General features: G+C 43.2%; 2 non-coding genes and 3 pseudogenes across 2 annotated transcripts; all 5 read left to right on the top strand.

Annotated features, from left to right (window-relative positions):
- The first annotated feature begins 857 nt into the window (after positions 1-857).
- Positions 858-1045, top strand: LOC142716100 (U2 spliceosomal RNA). Its single transcript, XR_012871388.1, has one exon. It is a non-coding gene; the product is annotated as a U2 spliceosomal RNA (small nuclear RNA).
- Positions 1046-2291: 1246 nt separating this feature from the next.
- Positions 2292-2433, top strand: LOC142716128 (U2 spliceosomal RNA; annotated as a pseudogene).
- Positions 2434-3796: 1363 nt separating this feature from the next.
- On the top strand, positions 3797-4004 carry LOC142716110 (U2 spliceosomal RNA; annotated as a pseudogene).
- Positions 4005-10058: 6054 nt separating this feature from the next.
- On the top strand, positions 10059-10255 carry LOC142716104 (U2 spliceosomal RNA). The gene has a single exon (XR_012871391.1). It is a non-coding gene; the product is annotated as a U2 spliceosomal RNA (small nuclear RNA).
- A 6251-nt stretch (positions 10256-16506) lies between these two features.
- Positions 16507-16726, top strand: LOC142716124 (U2 spliceosomal RNA; annotated as a pseudogene).
- The last annotated feature ends 842 nt before the right edge of the window (positions 16727-17568 follow it).

Raw genomic sequence — 17568 nt, 5'->3', positions numbered from 1 at the left:
TTCTCTACGGTTTTAAGCTCGCCATATGCTTTTAACCTGCCAGACCAGTATAAGATTTTAGAAAAAATAGTGAACCTTTTTAACCTAAAAGACAAAAGAATAGAAGATGTAAAAAATAGTAAATATGTTTTAAAGGAAATAAAAGAAAATGTTTTAATAGCCCCCATTAGCAATTTTAATGAAAACAAATGCAAAATTATCTGGAGCATGGTTAATGCTAAATTCATTTTTAATTCACAGAAGGATCTGGCCTGGAGCTGCGCCCACGAGTGTCTTCCATGCCGGGCATTCCAGCATCGAAGGGGACTGACCAACTCGGCTGCGTGTCCAAGGGGAGGATGCCGCGATGACGAGACAGTCTTACATCTCTTTTGGCAATGTTATTTTTCACAACTTATATGGACAAAAATCCTCCCCTTGATGAAGAAGATAACCGGAATAAAGAGAATTACAAGTGAAGGCGTTTTTTACGGATGTCTGGAGTGCCCAACAAGGACTCAGAAAATTTGGCATGGAAGATTACTAACTGCGTTAAAGCAGCTCTGTGGGCGGCCAGGAATATTCTTTTATTCAAACATGAAATTTTATCTGTGAATGATATTTTAGGAATTTGTTTTTATGAAATGCACAAGTATTATCTTTTAGACAAAAAATTCTCTCCTGTTTTAAGTAGAAAATGGTTTTTTAGCGAATGGAATTCTATAATATGATGCCACCAAGTGCCCTTTTATAAATTGTATGATTTTAATCTGACAATTTGTATTTATTTTTTAACCATTGTTGTAAAATTTGAATCCCTGTAAAAATGTTGAAAAATGTTAATTTATTGTAAAACCTGAAAAATTTTAAATAAACGGTTACCCCCAAAGTTGGGGTAGTCAACTTAAAAAAATCTGTTCTTATCAGTTTAATATCTGATACGTCCCCTATCTGGGGACCATATATTAAATGGATTTTTAGAACAGGGAGATGGAAATAGAGCTTGCTCTGTCCACTCCACGCATTGACCTGGTATTGCAGTATTTCCAGGACCGGTGCACCCTTTCCTTATGTGTTGACTAAAATCAGATTCCAAAAGTGTTTTTTGTGTTTGCCATTGTTTCTGTCTTTCTGAAGGGATCTCCCCTTTTAATCCCATTATTTCAACACCTGTTGGACAATGCATGAGTGATAATGAGCTAATTGATTAAATGCAATTAATGAATACATTGCCACCTCTTGTTTTGTGTCGTCTGTGTGTCTGTGTTTCCGGCATTTCACATTGGAACAGCTCATTCACCTTCCTTGTCTTCTCTCCGCCCTCCCTTTTAGGTAAGTTAAAGAGCTGCACCTGAGCCAGCCACTGATTGATGCAGCACCACAGTCAAATAGTGGAGTGGAGTAGGGGAACAGCAAACAGCCATTAAAGCCGCCCGCCCGCCCGCCCGCCCGCCCGCCACAATGGACCTACCTGTGTACACTAGATGGATGTGATGGAATGTACTGTCGTCCCTACATTTCAAGAAGGAGTAAGAATTGCAGTTGCAACAAAGCCTTGCTTGCCTACAAAGAGAGCAGCAATTTGGATTTGTTACTATGTTACCTAGAAGAATAACAAACTGTGCAAGGATGGAGGTTGTAGGAGCAAGGAGAAGTTGTCTGTAAAGTTGGTGGATGCTTATTTTCCATTTTGCAGTCCCTTGTCTCCCTCTTGTGGCCTCCTGGAGGCAACTAGCTGTGCAAAAAAAGACAGCCTGGCGGCCGGCTGTTGCAGTGTTGCCCTCTCAGGCAACACTGAGTGACTGACTGAACCGCACCGTCTTATATAAAGTTCAGACGGAACTTTTCACGTGTCATAGTGGAGCCCTGAGGAGCCAGAGCCAGCTTTCTGACATCATAATGGGGCCTCAGAGATAAAAGCCTGGGCCCAGGCAGTGTTGGTCAGTGCTGCTCAGCAGGCAGCACTGGACTGGACTGGATTACAGCTGATACAAGGTGTGAAGGAACAAGGGGTGGCTGTGGGCATGCACTTGCTGCCGCTGCCAGTGTTTATCTGCATGGCAGCATGGCATTTGGGCGTTGCCAGGAAGGCGTTTTTATGTAGATTCCTCCTCTTTCAGCACTGCATTGTGGTGCAAGCAAAAGAAGCAAATCCTGTCTGGCTTCCTCTCCGGCCTTTATTCACCTCCCGTGTAGCTGTGAGTGTGTGAGCCTGCAGGGCCCCATGGAATTGCCTAGAAGTAGGCTGAATCGCTGCAAGGGCTGAACACCAGTATCGGGCAGGCTCGGGCAACGCGCGGCCCGTTCGGGTTATCGCTTCTCGGCCTTTTGGCTAAGATCAAGTGTAGTACTTTACGGTATTGCCTTGTTTCTTGGTCAGGAGGTGCCCTGGTACCCTTTTCCTTGGCCTGGGGGGATCGTCTCTTTTACGAGAGACTTCACCCCTCTGCTGCTATTGGGGAGGAGGATTAGTCCAGGGCAACGAGGAGCGATCACCTACCTGACACTTCGGTGTTGAAGGTTACCTTGAAAGGCATCAGGATGGAGACCGTACCGGATTATATGAAGACCAGGAATGCTGTTCGTTTTATGGTGACGGATTTGGAAAGGACCAAGAAAGACCTGCGTTTCCTGAGCGAAAATTTGTTGCTGGGACTGTTTCGGCTGAGCAAGGAGGATATTCTGGCTGTAATGGACTATCCACGGAGAGGTGTCTACGACGTCACGTTCATTAATGAAGATACTTACTTGAAGTTTTTGGGAACTTTTAATGAGACACGTGAAGATTCAAGATTGGAAGGTATTGTACTGGTGCCACACTTTTCTGAGTGGCAACGGCTTGTGACTGTTAAAATGTACTCTCCATATGTTGAAGAGGAGGACATTAGCATATTCCTAGGGAAGTATTGTGGGAAAGTTGTGGAGAAAGGCAAAGTCCTGAATGAGTTTGGCTTTTGGACCGGTAAGTGGAGATTTCTTTGTTCACTGAAACTTGACAGAACTTCTAGGAAATTGGTGATCCCGCCGGCACGCTTTAAAATTGGAAACACAACTGGAGATTTGTTCTTTTCTGGGATGGACAGCTTCTGCAGGAACTGTAAAAAATATGGGCACAATACAGCAGAATGTCAAAAGACTGTCTGTACGAAATGTTTGCAGGAAGGCCACAGCTACCAAGACTGCAAAGAGGAAAAGATTTGTAACATGTGTGGAGAGGGTGGGCATGTCTTTAGGATATGTCCAAAGAGACATGGAAGAGGAGTGCAACAAGAGAGTGGAACGAGTATGGAGAAAAGTAAATCGAATGTTGAGGAGGTTTCTTCAGTAACGGAAAAAGTGGAGAATAGTGGAGGAGGAAGTATTAAAGATACTGATGTGGGCAAAGGTAAAATTGCTGAAAAAAGGAAAATTGGGAAAGTTAAAATATCTAAAGAAGAAAGTGAAGACAGAGAGGATATAATAAGAGAGTCGATTAAATTACGGAAGAAGGTGGATGTAGAGGTTTTGCGTGAACTAATAGAGACGCATTTGACAAAACAATTTTTCCGTTTTATGGAAACATATAATATACCACCTTGGTTGGTGGAAGAGGTCAAGAATGAATGGGATGGTAAACCCCTGAAGCAGGAACTATTGGAGATGCTTGCCGTTTACGCGGTTAGAAAAGGCTTGGTGTCATGATTTAAATGTCATGTAAATGTTAAAAGTGGAATAATTGAAAAAATTTATGTATGTGTTTGTGTAATGGATAATATGGAAAGGGAAAAAATATATATAATTTTTCATTATGATGATCCAAGTCTTAAGATTTGAGTTTTAAGATTTTAGACTTGAGACCTGAGTGGAAAAAAAAAAAGAAAAAAAAAAAAAAATCTGTTCTTATCAGTTTAATATCTGATACGTCCCCTATCTGGGGACCATATATTAAATGGATTTTTAGAACAGGGAGATGGAAATAGAGCTTGCTCTGTCCACTCCACGCATTGACCTGGTATTGCAGTATTTCCAGGACCGGTGCACCCTTTCCTTATGTGTTGACTAAAATCAGATTCCAAAAGTGTTTTTTGTGTTTGCCACTGTTTCTGTCTTTCTGAAGGGATCTCCCCTTTTAATCCCATTATTTCAACACCTGTTGGACAATGCATGAGTGATAATGAGCTAATTGATTAAATGCAATTAATGAATACATTGCCACCTCTTGTTTTGTGTCGTCTGTGTGTCTGTGTTTCCGGCATTTCACATTGGAACAGCTCATTCACCTTCCTTGTCTTCTCTCCGCCCTCCCTTTTAGGTAAGTTAAAGAGCTGCACCTGAGCCAGCCACTGATTGATGCAGCACCACAGTCAAATAGTGGAGTGGAGTAGGGGAACAGCAAACAGCCATTAAAGCCGCCCGCCCGCCACAATGGACCTACCTGTGTACACTAGATGGATGTGATGGAATGTACTGTCGTCCCTACATTTCAAGAAGGAGTAAGAATTGCAGTTGCAACAAAGCCTTGCTTGCCTACAAAGAGAGCAGCAATTTGGATTTGTTACTATGTTACCTAGAAGAATAACAAACTGTGCAAGGATGGAGGTTGTAGGAGCAAGGAGAAGTTGTCTGTAAAGTTGGTGGATGCTTATTTTCCATTTTGCAGTCCCTTGTCTCCCTCTTGTGGCCTCCTGGAGGCAACTAGCTGTGCAAAAAAAGACAGCCTGGCGGCCGGCTGTTGCAGTGTTGCCCTCTCAGGACTGAGCCGCACCGTCTTATATAAAGTTCAGACGGAACTTTGCACGTGTCATAGTGGAGCGCTGAGGAGCCAGAGCCAGCTTTCTGACATCATAATGGGGCCTCAGAGATAAAAGCCTGGGCCCAGGCAGTGTTGGTCAGTGCTGCTCAGCAGGCAGCACTGGACTGGACTGGATTACAGCTGATACAAGGTGTGAAGGAACAAGGGGTGGCTGTGGGCATGCACTTGCTGCCGCTGCCAGTGTTTATCTGCATGGCAGCATGGCATTTGGGCGTTGCCAGGAAGGCGTTTTTATGTAGATTCCTCCTCTTTCAGCACTGCATTGTGGTGCAAGCAAAAGAAGCAAATCCTGTCTGGCTTCCTCTCCGGCCTTTATTCACCTCCCGTGTAGCTGTGAGTGTGTGAGCCTGCAGGGCCCCATGGAATTGCCTAGAAGTAGGCTGAATCGCTGCAAGGGCTCGGGCAACGCGCGGCCCGTTCGGGTTATCGCTTCTCGGCCTTTTGGCTAAGACCAAGTGTATTTATACAGGAGGTTTTTGGTCAGAAGGTGCTCAGGTACCCTCTCTCTCGGCCTCGGGGGATCGTCCAGGTTCGCCTGGACTTCACCCCCGTGCTGCTATTTGGGAGAGAGGCTTAGTCCTGAGCAACGAGTTGCGATCCCCCCCCCCAGCCCTTTGGTGTGTCTCCTTGAACCCAAAGGGCGCAGCGCAAGCTGTGCGGTACCGACCTTGCCACGCAAATGGCAGGCGGACCTGATGCGGTGCCGGTATACGCCCGGTTGCGGAATACTGCAAGATTTATCTTGGCAGAGGGTGGAGGCGGTCCTCGTGGTCTCAAGTTCCTTGTCCACGATATTTTGGAAAAGCGGTTGGCGGTCCACAAGAACGAGATTTTGGCGATCCAGGACTACCCAAGGCGTGGAGTGTACGATGTAACCTTTATGGGAGAAGGAATCCTCCGTGATGCCATGGGAAAAGCTGAGAGGCAACAAGGTGAACTCATGGCCTTGGGAGTCCAGGTAATTGAACACGCTTTTGAAGTAACCAAACTCGTAGTGATTAAAATGTATTCCCCATACGTGAAAGATCAGGAAGTGGCAGCGTTTCTTGCTGCATACTTTAAGAACGTTAAGCTGCTGGGGAGAGTTATGAACGAGTGCGGTGTGTGGACCGTCAAATGGAAATTTATTGTTACGCTAATAAAGGACCCCTCCACCCAAGAAACGAAGCTACCACCTGCTCGTTTTAAACTTGGGAACGTGAATGGCGACCTCTATTTCTCAGGAATGCCAAACTTCTGCAGGGCCTGCGGTACCTATGGACATACCAGTTTTAACTGCGATGTCACCTGCAGGAACTGTGGAAGTAAACAACACACAATGAGAGAATGTACAGGAGAGAAAAAATGCAATTTTTGTCAAAAAACTGGTCATCTTTATTATGCTTGTCCACATAGGTACCGAGGCGAAGAAGATGAGCAACCCGAGGTGCCCCCACGTGCTCCACCAGCAGAGCAGTCCCGTCCTCAAGGAGGAGAACAAGCTGTTGCGGCGAAAGAGCAGAGAGGTACCTGGGCTTCAAGGGTACGGCCAGCCGAAGCGAAAACAGGTGCCTCTCAGCCAGTAACCTCAGGGGATAAAATGGAGCCCAGCGCCAAGGAAAAACGGCAGGCCAAGAGGAAGCAGGCCATCGATGAATCTGTGGCATCCCAGACGGCTGGTTGCTCAGGCGGTGCCGGGCCTGCTCCTAATCCTGGGTCTCTAGAGACCGACTCGGAAGGAGAAAACTGGGTACAGGTGGGTCCCCGTAAAAAGGGGAAGCAAGAACGTGCCAGTAGGAGGGAGACAGGGGAGGAGCAGATGGATACGTCCGTGCGGAAAGATGTGGCTCCTCCTGGGACCCCCTCCTCGCCTGCACTGGTGAGGAGGACGGGCACTGCTCCCTCCGTATTATCGGACACCCCGCCATGCGCACAACCTCCCCCTCTAGACCGGCCTTCACGGGCCCAGGGGGGAGAGGCGGGGCCCTTGGGGGACCCACCAGACATGGATCCAGTCGGTCAACCGAGAGAGACCCAGGTGAGGCTGTGCGAGTCTGGGCTCCCCGTGTACGAGGTGAGTGTTGCTGGCTCAGCTCTCAGCGACAGTAGTTCTTCTCCTGCCTCGTCCCTCTTTTCAGTTGAGTCGGATGAGGGCGGGGCCATGAGTTCAAGTGAGGTTTCGGGTATTGCTGGTGGAGGAGCAATCTGATTTTAAGTACGCCTATTATTTATTATTTTAAAATCAGAATTTTGCTTTAACTCGCCACGATGTCTGAGCTCATGGGAATCTCCCTCAACGTGAGGGGCGCCAAGTCAAAAGTGAGAAGGGTTGCTCTCTTCAATTTTTTATCTTGCCTGGCAGCCTCTGTATTTTTCCTGCAGGAGTGCGGCATTCCCCATACAATGAGATATGAAAATTACAAAAAGGATTGGAAGTATGGTCCATCCGTCTGGTCTGGATCCAACGAGTCCAGATCAGCAGGGGTCGCCATTCTTTTTAAGGGAAACGTTTTAATTGATTTTATTCAAGAAATCTTACCAGGACGTATTTTAATGGTTAAAGCTTTTATTGATGGTGTAAAGTGGCAGTTTTTAAATTTTTACGGATCACCAGAAAAGAACGAAAGAGCGAGGATGCTGGAGATTTTACCGCTTTTTATCAACACATCTGAGCCTTTTATCCTCGCAGGTGATTTTAATTGTATCCTGAGAGGAGAACGCCGGCTTACCAACAGTACGAGTAGGAACTATGACAAGACCTCTGGACTGCTCAAGGATATCGTGACTGATTTTAAATTAAAAGACATATACAAAGAATGTAACAGGAGCAGTCCAGAGGAAGCCGGCGTTACCTGGAGCAACGCCACCTGTAGCTCCAGGATTGATTTTATCTTTTGTTCTGAAAATTTACTGCCTTTTAATTGTGAAGTTTTAACCAATGTGTTTTCAGATCACAGGCTTTTATCTTTTAAAGTAAAGCATGATCTTAATAATATTGTATGTAAAAAGTCCTGGAAGATGAATGTTTCCCTTTTAGACGATCCACAGGTTTTAGCAGATTTTATTGAATTTTACCAAGAAAGCAGGCGGGTAAGAGACACACGTACTCCCATCAGTGCATGGTGGGAGAAAATGAAAAAGAAAATAAAAGATTTTTTTATTAAGAAAAGCGTGGCGAAAGCCAAAGAGAAATACGCTTTTTTTAAAATTCTCAATACCCGTCTGCAGACCCTGTACAAAATGCAAGATCATGACATAGACGTTAAAGATGACATCACCAATTTGAAAAAGGAGATAGCCCAGTGCCTGGAGCAGAAAGGTAAAGAGATTATATTCCGTTCAAAAATACAACATGTGGAGGAGAACGAGACCTGCTCCAGGTACTTTTTTAAGAAAATAAATAACAAAAAGGCAATTATCAAAAATATAGAAGGGGTGTCAGATGTACAGGGTCTTTTAAGTAAAGTTCATGAGTTTTACACTGACCTTTTTAATGTTAAGACTGTGGATCATAATTTTATGCGTGACTCACTGAAGGAGATTACTACTGTTTTAGACCCTGTCTCCCAGAATTTTTTATTACAGGAGCTGACGGAGCAGGAGGTTTTAGAAACTGTTAAGAGTTTTAAAACAGGGAAAGTTCCCGGACCGGACGGTATACCCAGTGAGTTTTATGTAAAATTTTATGACATTTTAAAAGAGGATCTTTTTAACCTTTTTTCTGATGTTTTTAATTCCAAGATGCTGCCTAAGTCCTGGCGGAAGGGTGAGGTCTCCCTGCTGTATAAGACGGGTGACATCGCAGTTTTAAAGAATTGGAGACCAATAACCCTTCTAAATAGCGACTATAAAATTATGGCTAAAATATGTGCAAATAGATTAAAAGCCATAATACCCCACATTATACACTCTGACCAGGTGTGTGGGGTGCCAGGCCGCAGCATCTGGGATAATTTAAACCTAATAAAAGACGTGATTGAGGACACGAGGTCTAGAAAAGGTAAATTAGCCATTTTATCTATAGACTTTGAGAAGGCGTTCGACCGTGTCTCTCATTTTTATCTTTTTAAGGTTTTAGAACGTATGGGTATACCTGAAGGATTTTTATTATCTATTAAAGCCTTTTACAGAGAATGCACCAGCAAAATTTTAGTGAATGGTTTTAAGACACAGGACGTATTTTTAAACTCTGGGGTGAAGCAGGGGTGTCCCTTGTCCCCACTGCTTTTCATATGTGCATTGGAGCCTCTGTTATGCGCAATTCGCCGCGATAAGTGTATCCGTGGAGTCCCCCTGCCCGGGGGAGGCGGCGTAGAGGCCAAAGCAGTGGGGTACATGGATGATGTGGCGGTTTTATGTAGGGATGCCCTGTCGCTTCAGAGAACCCTTAGGCAAATCGAGTTTTATTGCTGTGCTTCCGGTTTTAAAGTAAACTTCAGCAAGAGTCATATTTTAAACATAGGAAGCATGGCTCTTAGAGATATACCGGTTCCTGTGTCTGATAATATTAAAATTTTAGGTGTCTCCTTCAGTGGGTACGACAATGGTTTTATCAGTTGGGACATGGTGGCGCAGAAGGTAAATCAAAAAATATGCATGTGGAACATGAGGAAGCTTACCATGGAGGGAAAAATTTTAATAATTAAAATGATAATTTTACCTTTGCTTTTATACTTAAGCATGGTTCAAAATGGTTAATGTGTTTTATCTTTTTAATACACAGATGGACCTGGCCTGGAGCTGCGTTCATCAATGTCTTCCATGCCGGGCATTCCAATTCAGGAGAGGATTCACGAGGTCTGCCGTCTGTCCGAGGGAAGGCTGCCAGGCTGAGGAGACCGTGCGTCATATTTTTTGGACTTGTGATTTTACAAAACATATTTGGATAAAGATATTCCCTCTAATGAAGAAGATGGCAGACCTAAAGGACTTGAGTTACGAAATGATTTTATATGGACTCTTTGGATGCCCAACCGCGAACCAAAAGACTATTGCATGGAAGACGATGAACTGCGTAAAAGAAGCTCTGTGGAAGGCCAGGAACATCCTGATTTTTAAGCACGATGTTTTATCTGTTGACGATGTTTTAGGTCTTTGTTTTAGCGAGATGTACATTTATTATTTATTAGATAAAAAAAGAAATGCCACCCTTTCAAATAAATGGTTTGTAAAAGAATGGAACTCCAATATATAAGAATTTGCCACCATGTCCCCTTTTATGTGTTTTTATGTAAATTGATTTTATTACTGTAATTCATTGTAAAAAGCTGTAATTTATTGTAAATGTTTTTTGAATTTTAAGTAATAAATCATTGACACCCCCGCGAGGGGGTAGCCAACTTAAAAAAAAAATCTGTTCTTATCAGTTTAATATCTGATACGTCCCCTATCTGGGGACCATATATTAAATGGATTTTTAGAACAGGGAGATGGAAATAGAGCTTGCTCTGTCCACTCCACGCATTGACCTGGTATTGCAGTATTTCCAGGACCGGTGCACCCTTTCCTTATGTGTTGACTAAAATCAGATTCCAAAAGTGTTTCTTGTGTTTGCCATTGTTTCTGTCTTTCTGAAGGGATCTCCCCTTTTAATCCCATTATTTCAACACCTGTTGGACAATGCATGAGTGATAATGAGCTAATTGATTAAATGCAATTAATGAATACATTGCCACCTCTTGTTTTGTGTCGTCTGTGTGTCTGTGTTTCCGGCATTTCACATTGGAACAGCTCATTCACCTTCCTTGTCTTCTCTCCGCCCTCCCTTTTAGGTAAGTTAAAGAGCTGCACCTGAGCCAGCCACTGATTGATGCAGCACCACAGTCAAATAGTGGAGTGGAGTAGGGGAACAGCAAACAGCCATTAAAGCCGCCCGCCCGCCACAATGGACCTACCTGTGTACACTAGATGGATGTGATGGAATGTACTGTCGTCCCTACATTTCAAGAAGGAGTAAGAATTGCAGTTGCAACAAAGCCTTGCTTGCCTACAAAGAGAGCAGCAATTTGGATTTGTTACTATGTTACCTAGAAGAATAACAAACTGTGCAAGGATGGAGGTTGTAGGAGCAAGGAGAAGTTGTCTGTAAAGTTGGTGGATGCTTATTTTCCATTTTGCAGTCCCTTGTCTCCCTCTTGTGGCCTCCTGGAGGCAACTAGCTGTGCAAAAAAAGACAGCCTGGCGGCCGGCTGTTGCAGTGTTGCCCTCTCAGGCAACACTGAGTGACTGACTGAGCCGCACCGTCTTACATAAAGTTCAGACGGAACTTTCCACGTGTCATAGTGGAGCCCTGAGGAGCCAGAGCCAGCTTTCTGACATCATAATGGGGCCTCAGAGATAAAAGCCTGGGCCCAGGCAGTGTTGGTCAGTGCTGCTCAGCAGGCAGCACTGGACTGGACTGGATTACAGCTGATACAAGGTGTGAAGGAACAAGGGGTGGCTGTGGGCATGCACTTGCTGCCGCTGCCAGTGTTTATCTGCATGGCAGCAGGGCATTTGGGTGTTGCCAGGAAGGCGTTTTTATGTAGATTCCTCCTCTTTCAGCACTGCATTGTGGTGCAAGCAAAAGAAGCAAATCCTGTCTGGCTTCCTCTCCGGCCTTTATTCACCTCCCGTGTAGCTGTGAGTGTGTGAGCCTGCAGGGCCCCATGGAATTGCCTAGAAGTAGGCTGAATCGCTGCAAGGGCTGAACAGCAGTATCGGGCAGGCTCGGGCAACGCGCGGCCCGTTCGGGTTATCGCTTCTCGGCCTTTTGGCTACGACCAAGTGTAGTAGTCAGGGTGCGAGTCCTGGAGTGATCCAGCAGTTTCCTTTGCAGGAGCTGCTGTCTAATTTTTCTGTGGTTTTTACCGACAGTGTCTTATTGAAGAATGGCTGGGCTGAAGAATACCATCCGGATGGAAGTGGATCCCAAGGACCATCAGAAGAACAACCTCCGTTTTATAATTGAAAAGATCATTGAAGGTAAAGCTGGTGTGCAGAGAAATCTGATTTTTGCTGTTCAGGACTTCTGGAAAACAGGTGTGTACGACGTTACCTTCATAAATGAAGACATTTGCATAAACGTCTATGAATGGCTGCGCAGTAACAAGGATGACCCCATGATGCAAGGTATAAAATGTACGCCGTTGTTCGGATTGAATGAAATTGTTATCACGGTGCATGTTTACAATCCCTACACCAAGATGGAGGTACTTGTAAATTTTCTCCTTAACTACTGCCAGTATGTTAGAGATGGAGTACCCCAGGTGAATTGCATGGGTATTTTCAACTGCAAATACAAGTTCAGAGTGAAGTTGAAGCAGGACCCTAATTATTTAGGAGGTTTTATGCACCCACCTGCGAGTTTCTCTGTGGCAGGCCAGAGGGGGTTCATAATGTACCCTGGGCAGCCAAAGTACTGCAGAAATTGTTTTCTTTTTGGTCATACACAGGATGTTTGTACTAAAGGCAGTTGCTGCAGAAACTGTAAGCAGGAGGGGCACACAGCTAATGAGTGTCCTATTCCACGTGCCTGTGATATCTGTGGTAAAACTGACCATTTATTTAGAGATTGCCCCAATGCAGCTGCACAGAAGGAGCAGAATCAGAAGAGGGCGGAGGAGGCTCAGCAAAGAGAAGTGGAGCGGCGGGAACACAGTGCAACGCAAAGGAGATCATTTGCAAGTGTGGTAAGAGGCCCAGCCAGTGAAGAGGTAAGGAGTGGTGATGAGACTACTACACAAACACCTGTGGTGAGTGCCCTGCCCCCGCTTTTACCTCCTTTGAGAAGTTTGGAGGAAGTGATTGAGGAGTTCACCAGCTCTGTTCATGCATCTGACCCATGTAACATAGAGGAATATCCATCTGGGACAGAGACTATAAAGAGTCAAAGGGAGGGTGGTGGGGATAAAAGCTCTGAGGAAGACAGTCAAACCTTCTTGGTTCGCAGGGAAAAATCCTGTAAAAAAAGACGCACTGAGAAGAGTGAGAAGGAAGGTGTGGAAACAAGCAACCCTTTTCAGGTGCTGGAGACTGACCCTATGGACGCTGACACAGTTTGCCCTGCAGTTTAGGGATAAGTGATGTGTTTCACTCACCTGTGGTCTTCACATTATGCAAGGAAGAGGAGACCTCTGGGAAGAGAAATTTGTGTTATTTTTAGTCCTATGTGCAAAAATGTATTTTGTTGTACTTTTATGTATTTTCTTTTTAGGTTGCTCTCCATGAGCTAGAAGTTTTAAGTTGAATATGGGCTTCAGGATAGTGTCTCAAAATGTCAGAGTCTTCAAGAGTAAAAATAGACGAGCTGCTATTCTAGAGTTCCTGGCACAGGAAAGTGCTTCTATTTTTTGTTTGCAGGAATGTGGTTTGTGTGAGTCAATTGGAAGTGATGAATGGGTGCATGGTAGTATGGTATGGTCAGGCAGTGTGTTAAATAAAAATGATGGGGTGGGAGTTTTGTTTAAAGGGAGGGAAGTATCTTTAGTTAGTTATACTGTTATAGAACAAGGTAGATGCATTTTAGTTATCTTTGAGTACAAAAATGTACAGTTATGTTTAATTAATATATATGCTCCAACAAATAAAGCAGAAAGAAATGTTTTATTTGAAAAAATTAAGTTTTTCATTCCAGGGAGAATGCCTGTAATTTTAGTTGGTGATCTAAATTGTGATCTCACTAAGAGTAATGTTGACATATCAGGGAAAACATTTTTGGATTTAGTTAGTGATTTTAATTTATCAGATATGCAAAAGTTATGTAAAATAGACCCGAATTTAAATACCTATCATGTTGATAGGGGGAGAATTCATAGTAGGTTGGATTATTGCTTTGTTTCGCAAAATGTTATTTCTTTAAGTTATAAACAGCATGGGGTTTTGTTTTCAGACCATGAGTGTGTAATATGTGAGGTGGATGTGGATGCAAAGGGTGTGTATGGGCGGGGTTTATGGAAATTAAATGTGAGTCTGTTAGAAAGTGAGGATGTGAGGCGGGAATATGCAAATCGGTATGCATGTTGGGTAAGGAAGAAAAGTGATTTTACTGATATCTGTAGGTGGTGGGATTGGGTTAAAATGATGACAAGATCGTTTTTCAAAAATGTTGGGTATAAATTTGCTGCGATTAAGAGGGAAAAGTATGTGAGGTTGAATGCTCAGTTGAGTTTATTATATAAGTTAAGGGATGAAGGTTCTGATGTGAGTGAGGATATATTAGTTATCAAAAGAGAGATTAATGAATTTATGTTTGAGAGAGGTAAGAGTGTTATTTTTAGAGCAAAATTGGAGAGAATGGAATATGATGAGAAATGTACACGTTTTTTTTTCAAAAAAGTGTTTGGTAAAAAACAAAGTATGAATGTGTTGATTGGGGAGGATGGTAGTGAGGTGAGTGGTGATGATGTGAGTGAGGAAGTGGCAAAGTTCTATGAAGAGTTGTATGCAGAAAAATGGAGGGATGATACTTTGGAGAGTGAGGTGTTGAATGGGATGGATAAAAATTTGAGTGATGTTGAGAAAGAATGTGTTATGAAGGATGTGACTATGGATGAAGTATGGAAGGTAATAAATAGTATGGCTGTGAATAAGACACCAGGGGAAGATGGACTCCCTATAGAGTTCTATAGGTTAATGTGGGATGTGATTGGAAAAGATGTGATAGAATTGTGTAAATATATGTGGGTGAATGAAGAAATTACTGAAAGTATGCGTGCGGGTGTGATTGTGTTGTTTCCGAAAAAGGGAGAGTTAAAGGAATTGAAAAATTGGCGCCCGATAACGTTACTCAATTGTGATTATAAGATTTACGCAAAAGTGATAGCCAATAGGATGCGTGATGTGATTGAGAGTGTGGTTGGGGATGAGCAATGTTGTGCGGTACCTGGGAGAAGAATACATGAGAATGTGTGTATGTTAAGAGATTGTTTGTGGGATTGTATGGAAAGGAAGAAGGATGTGCATTTGGTAAGTTTGGATTTTGAAAAAGCGTATGATAGGTTGTCTCATAAGTTTTTGTATAAGGTGTTGCTGAAAATGGGTTTTCCAGCTGAGTTTGTATGTAGAATCAGGAGTTTGTATGGTGGGATATATAGTCGTGTGTTATTGAATGGGTGTGTGGGTAGGAGAGTGATTGTGTTTTCTGGTGTGCGTCAAGGATGTCCGTTGTCACCGGTTGCTTTCATTTGTGCGATTGAGCCATTATTGTGTTTGTTAAGGAAAGATAAGGTTGTGCGTGGTGTTCAGATTCCAGGGAGTGGGGGGAGAGAGTGGAAGGTAAGTGGCTATATGGATGATGTGTGTGTTCTATGTGATTCTGAATGTGCTATAAAACGTGTGAAACTGTTAGTGTCCTTTTTTTGTGGCGCGTCTGCTTTTCGTGTTAACTGGAGTAAGAGTGAATGTAAAAGTTTTGGGAGCAGTAAGGTGAGGGGGGATATAGGGGTGAACATTGTGGATGGACCAATTAAGGTGTTGGGGGTGAAATTTACAGAAAAATTAGATGGGAAAGAATGTTGGGATGATGTGAAGAAGAAAGTGGAAAGTAAATTATGTTTTTGGAGGATGAGAAGTTTATCTTTTACTGGGAAGATTTTGATTATTAAGAGTGTTGTTTTGCCAATATACTTGTATATTGCTTTTGTGTTTCCACCTAATTATATGTGTTTGAGGAGCTTAGATAGGATTTTGTTTGTTTTCTTGTGGGGATCAAAAATGGAGCGAGCAAGGAGGGAGGTGGTAATTAAATCTGTGAGGAAGGGTGGATTGGGTTTTCCTAACTTAGAAGTATTCTTTGGGGTAAATATGTGTATTTTTCTTCTAAGAGTAGTTAGGGCAGACTTAAAATATTCTGTTATGTGTAAATATTTGTTTGGGACTTACCTGATTCGGATGAAGTGGTGTGCGAAAGATTTACGTAGTCCAGTTGCGTTTGTTGTGCCTGTATGGTATGTGTGGATGTATAAGTTTCTTGTGAAATATAAGTTGCATGGTGTGGATGTTAGGATGTTGCGCAATAAGAGTTTGGTGTACAGGATGATTGAGTGTGCAGAGACTGAGTGTGGTATAAATATGGTGAGAGGAAGAGATGTGGGGAAAGTATGGAAGAAAGTAAGAATGGATGGGTTGACAAATAAGCAGAGTGAATTGGTGTGGCAAAGTTTGCATGGAGTGTTGCCAGTAAGAGAATTCCAGAGGAATCGGGGGCTAATCAGGAGTGATATGTGTCCAAGGTCTGATTGTAATGGAAGGGAGAGTGTTATTCATTTGTTCTGGAATTGTAAGTATGCAAGAGAAGTGATAAAGAGAATGGGACCGTTATGTAAGGAGTTGACTGGGGTGAGTTTGTTGTCTTTTGAAATGTTTATGTTTGGGTTGTGTGCGTGTAATGGAGAAAAAGAGAGAGTGTTGTGGTTGTTGCTTGCATGTATAAAAGAAGTATTATGGGATGTAAGGAATGTATATGTGTTTAAAAGGAAAGAACTGGCTGTTAGAGATAGTGTGAGAATGGCATTGGGAAAGCTATATGTTTGTTTTTTGTGGGATAAAAAGAGAAAAGGGGAAATGGATGCAGAGGGGGTGTGGAAAGTTAAAAAATGGATTGATATTGTTGATTGTTCATCATGATTTCCTTTTTCTGTAATGTTTTATGTAATGATGTTGCTGTTTTTGTTGTTGACCTTTGGAAAAATATATTTAGAATGTTTTCTGGATGATGATGGGACAGTTTTTTCGTGAAATTGTCATAGAACGGATATGGTTGTGGTTGATCGTATTCATTCCCATCTGAGGGAAAGCAAAAAAAGAAAAAAAAAAGAAAAAGAAAAAAAAAAAAAAAAAAAAAAAACTGTTCTTATCAGTTTAATATCTGATACGTCCCCTATCTGGGGACCATATATTAAATGGATTTTTAGAACAGGGAGATGGAAATAGAGCTTGCTCTGTCCACTCCACGCATTGACCTGGTATTGCAGTATTTCCAGGACTGGTGCACCCTTTCCTTATGTGTTGACTAAAATCAGATTCCAAAAGTGTTTTTTGTGTTTGCCATTGTTTCTGTCTTTCTGAAGGGATCTCCCCTTTTAATCACATTATTTCAACACCTGTTGGACAATGCATGAGTGATAATGAGCTAATTGATTAAATGCAATTATTGAATACATTGCCACCTCTTGTTTTGTGTCGTCTGTGTGTCTGTGTTTCCGGCATTTCACATTGGAACAGCTCATTCACCTTCCTTGTCTACTGTCCGCCCTCCCTTTTAGGTAAGTTAAAGAGCTGCACCTGAGCCAGCCACTGATTGATGCAGCACCACAGTCAAATAGTGGAGTGGAGTAGGGGAACAGCAAACAGCCATTAAAGCCGCCCGCCACAATGGACCTACCTGTGTACACTAGATGGATGTGATGGCATGTACTGTCGTCCCTACATTTCAAGAAGGAGTAAGAATTGCAGTTGCAACAAAGCCTTGCTTGCCTACAAAGAGAGCAGCAATTTGGATTTGTTACTATGTTACCTAGAAGAATAACAAACTGTGCAAGGATGGAGGTTGTAGGAGCAAGGAGAAGTTGTCTGTAAAGTTGGTGGATGCTTATTTTCCATTTTGCAGTCCCTTGTCTCCCTCTTGTGGCCTCCTGGAGGCAACTAGCTGTGCAAAAAAAGACAGCCTGGCGGCCGGCTGTTGCAGTGTTGCCCTCTCAGGCAACACTGAGTGACTGACTGAGCCGCACCGTCTTATATAAAGTTCAGACGGAACTTTGCACGTGTCATAGTGGCGCCCTGAGGAGCCAGAGCCAGCTTTCTGACATCATAATGGGGCCTCAGAGATAAAAGCCTGGGCC

Source organism: Rhinoderma darwinii, unplaced genomic scaffold, assembly GCF_050947455.1.
Source record: "Rhinoderma darwinii isolate aRhiDar2 unplaced genomic scaffold, aRhiDar2.hap1 Scaffold_447, whole genome shotgun sequence".
Taxonomy (NCBI): Eukaryota; Metazoa; Chordata; class Amphibia; order Anura; family Rhinodermatidae; genus Rhinoderma; species Rhinoderma darwinii.
The sequence above is the reverse complement of the archived record's forward strand: the minus strand, read 5'-3'. Positions and strand labels throughout refer to the sequence as shown.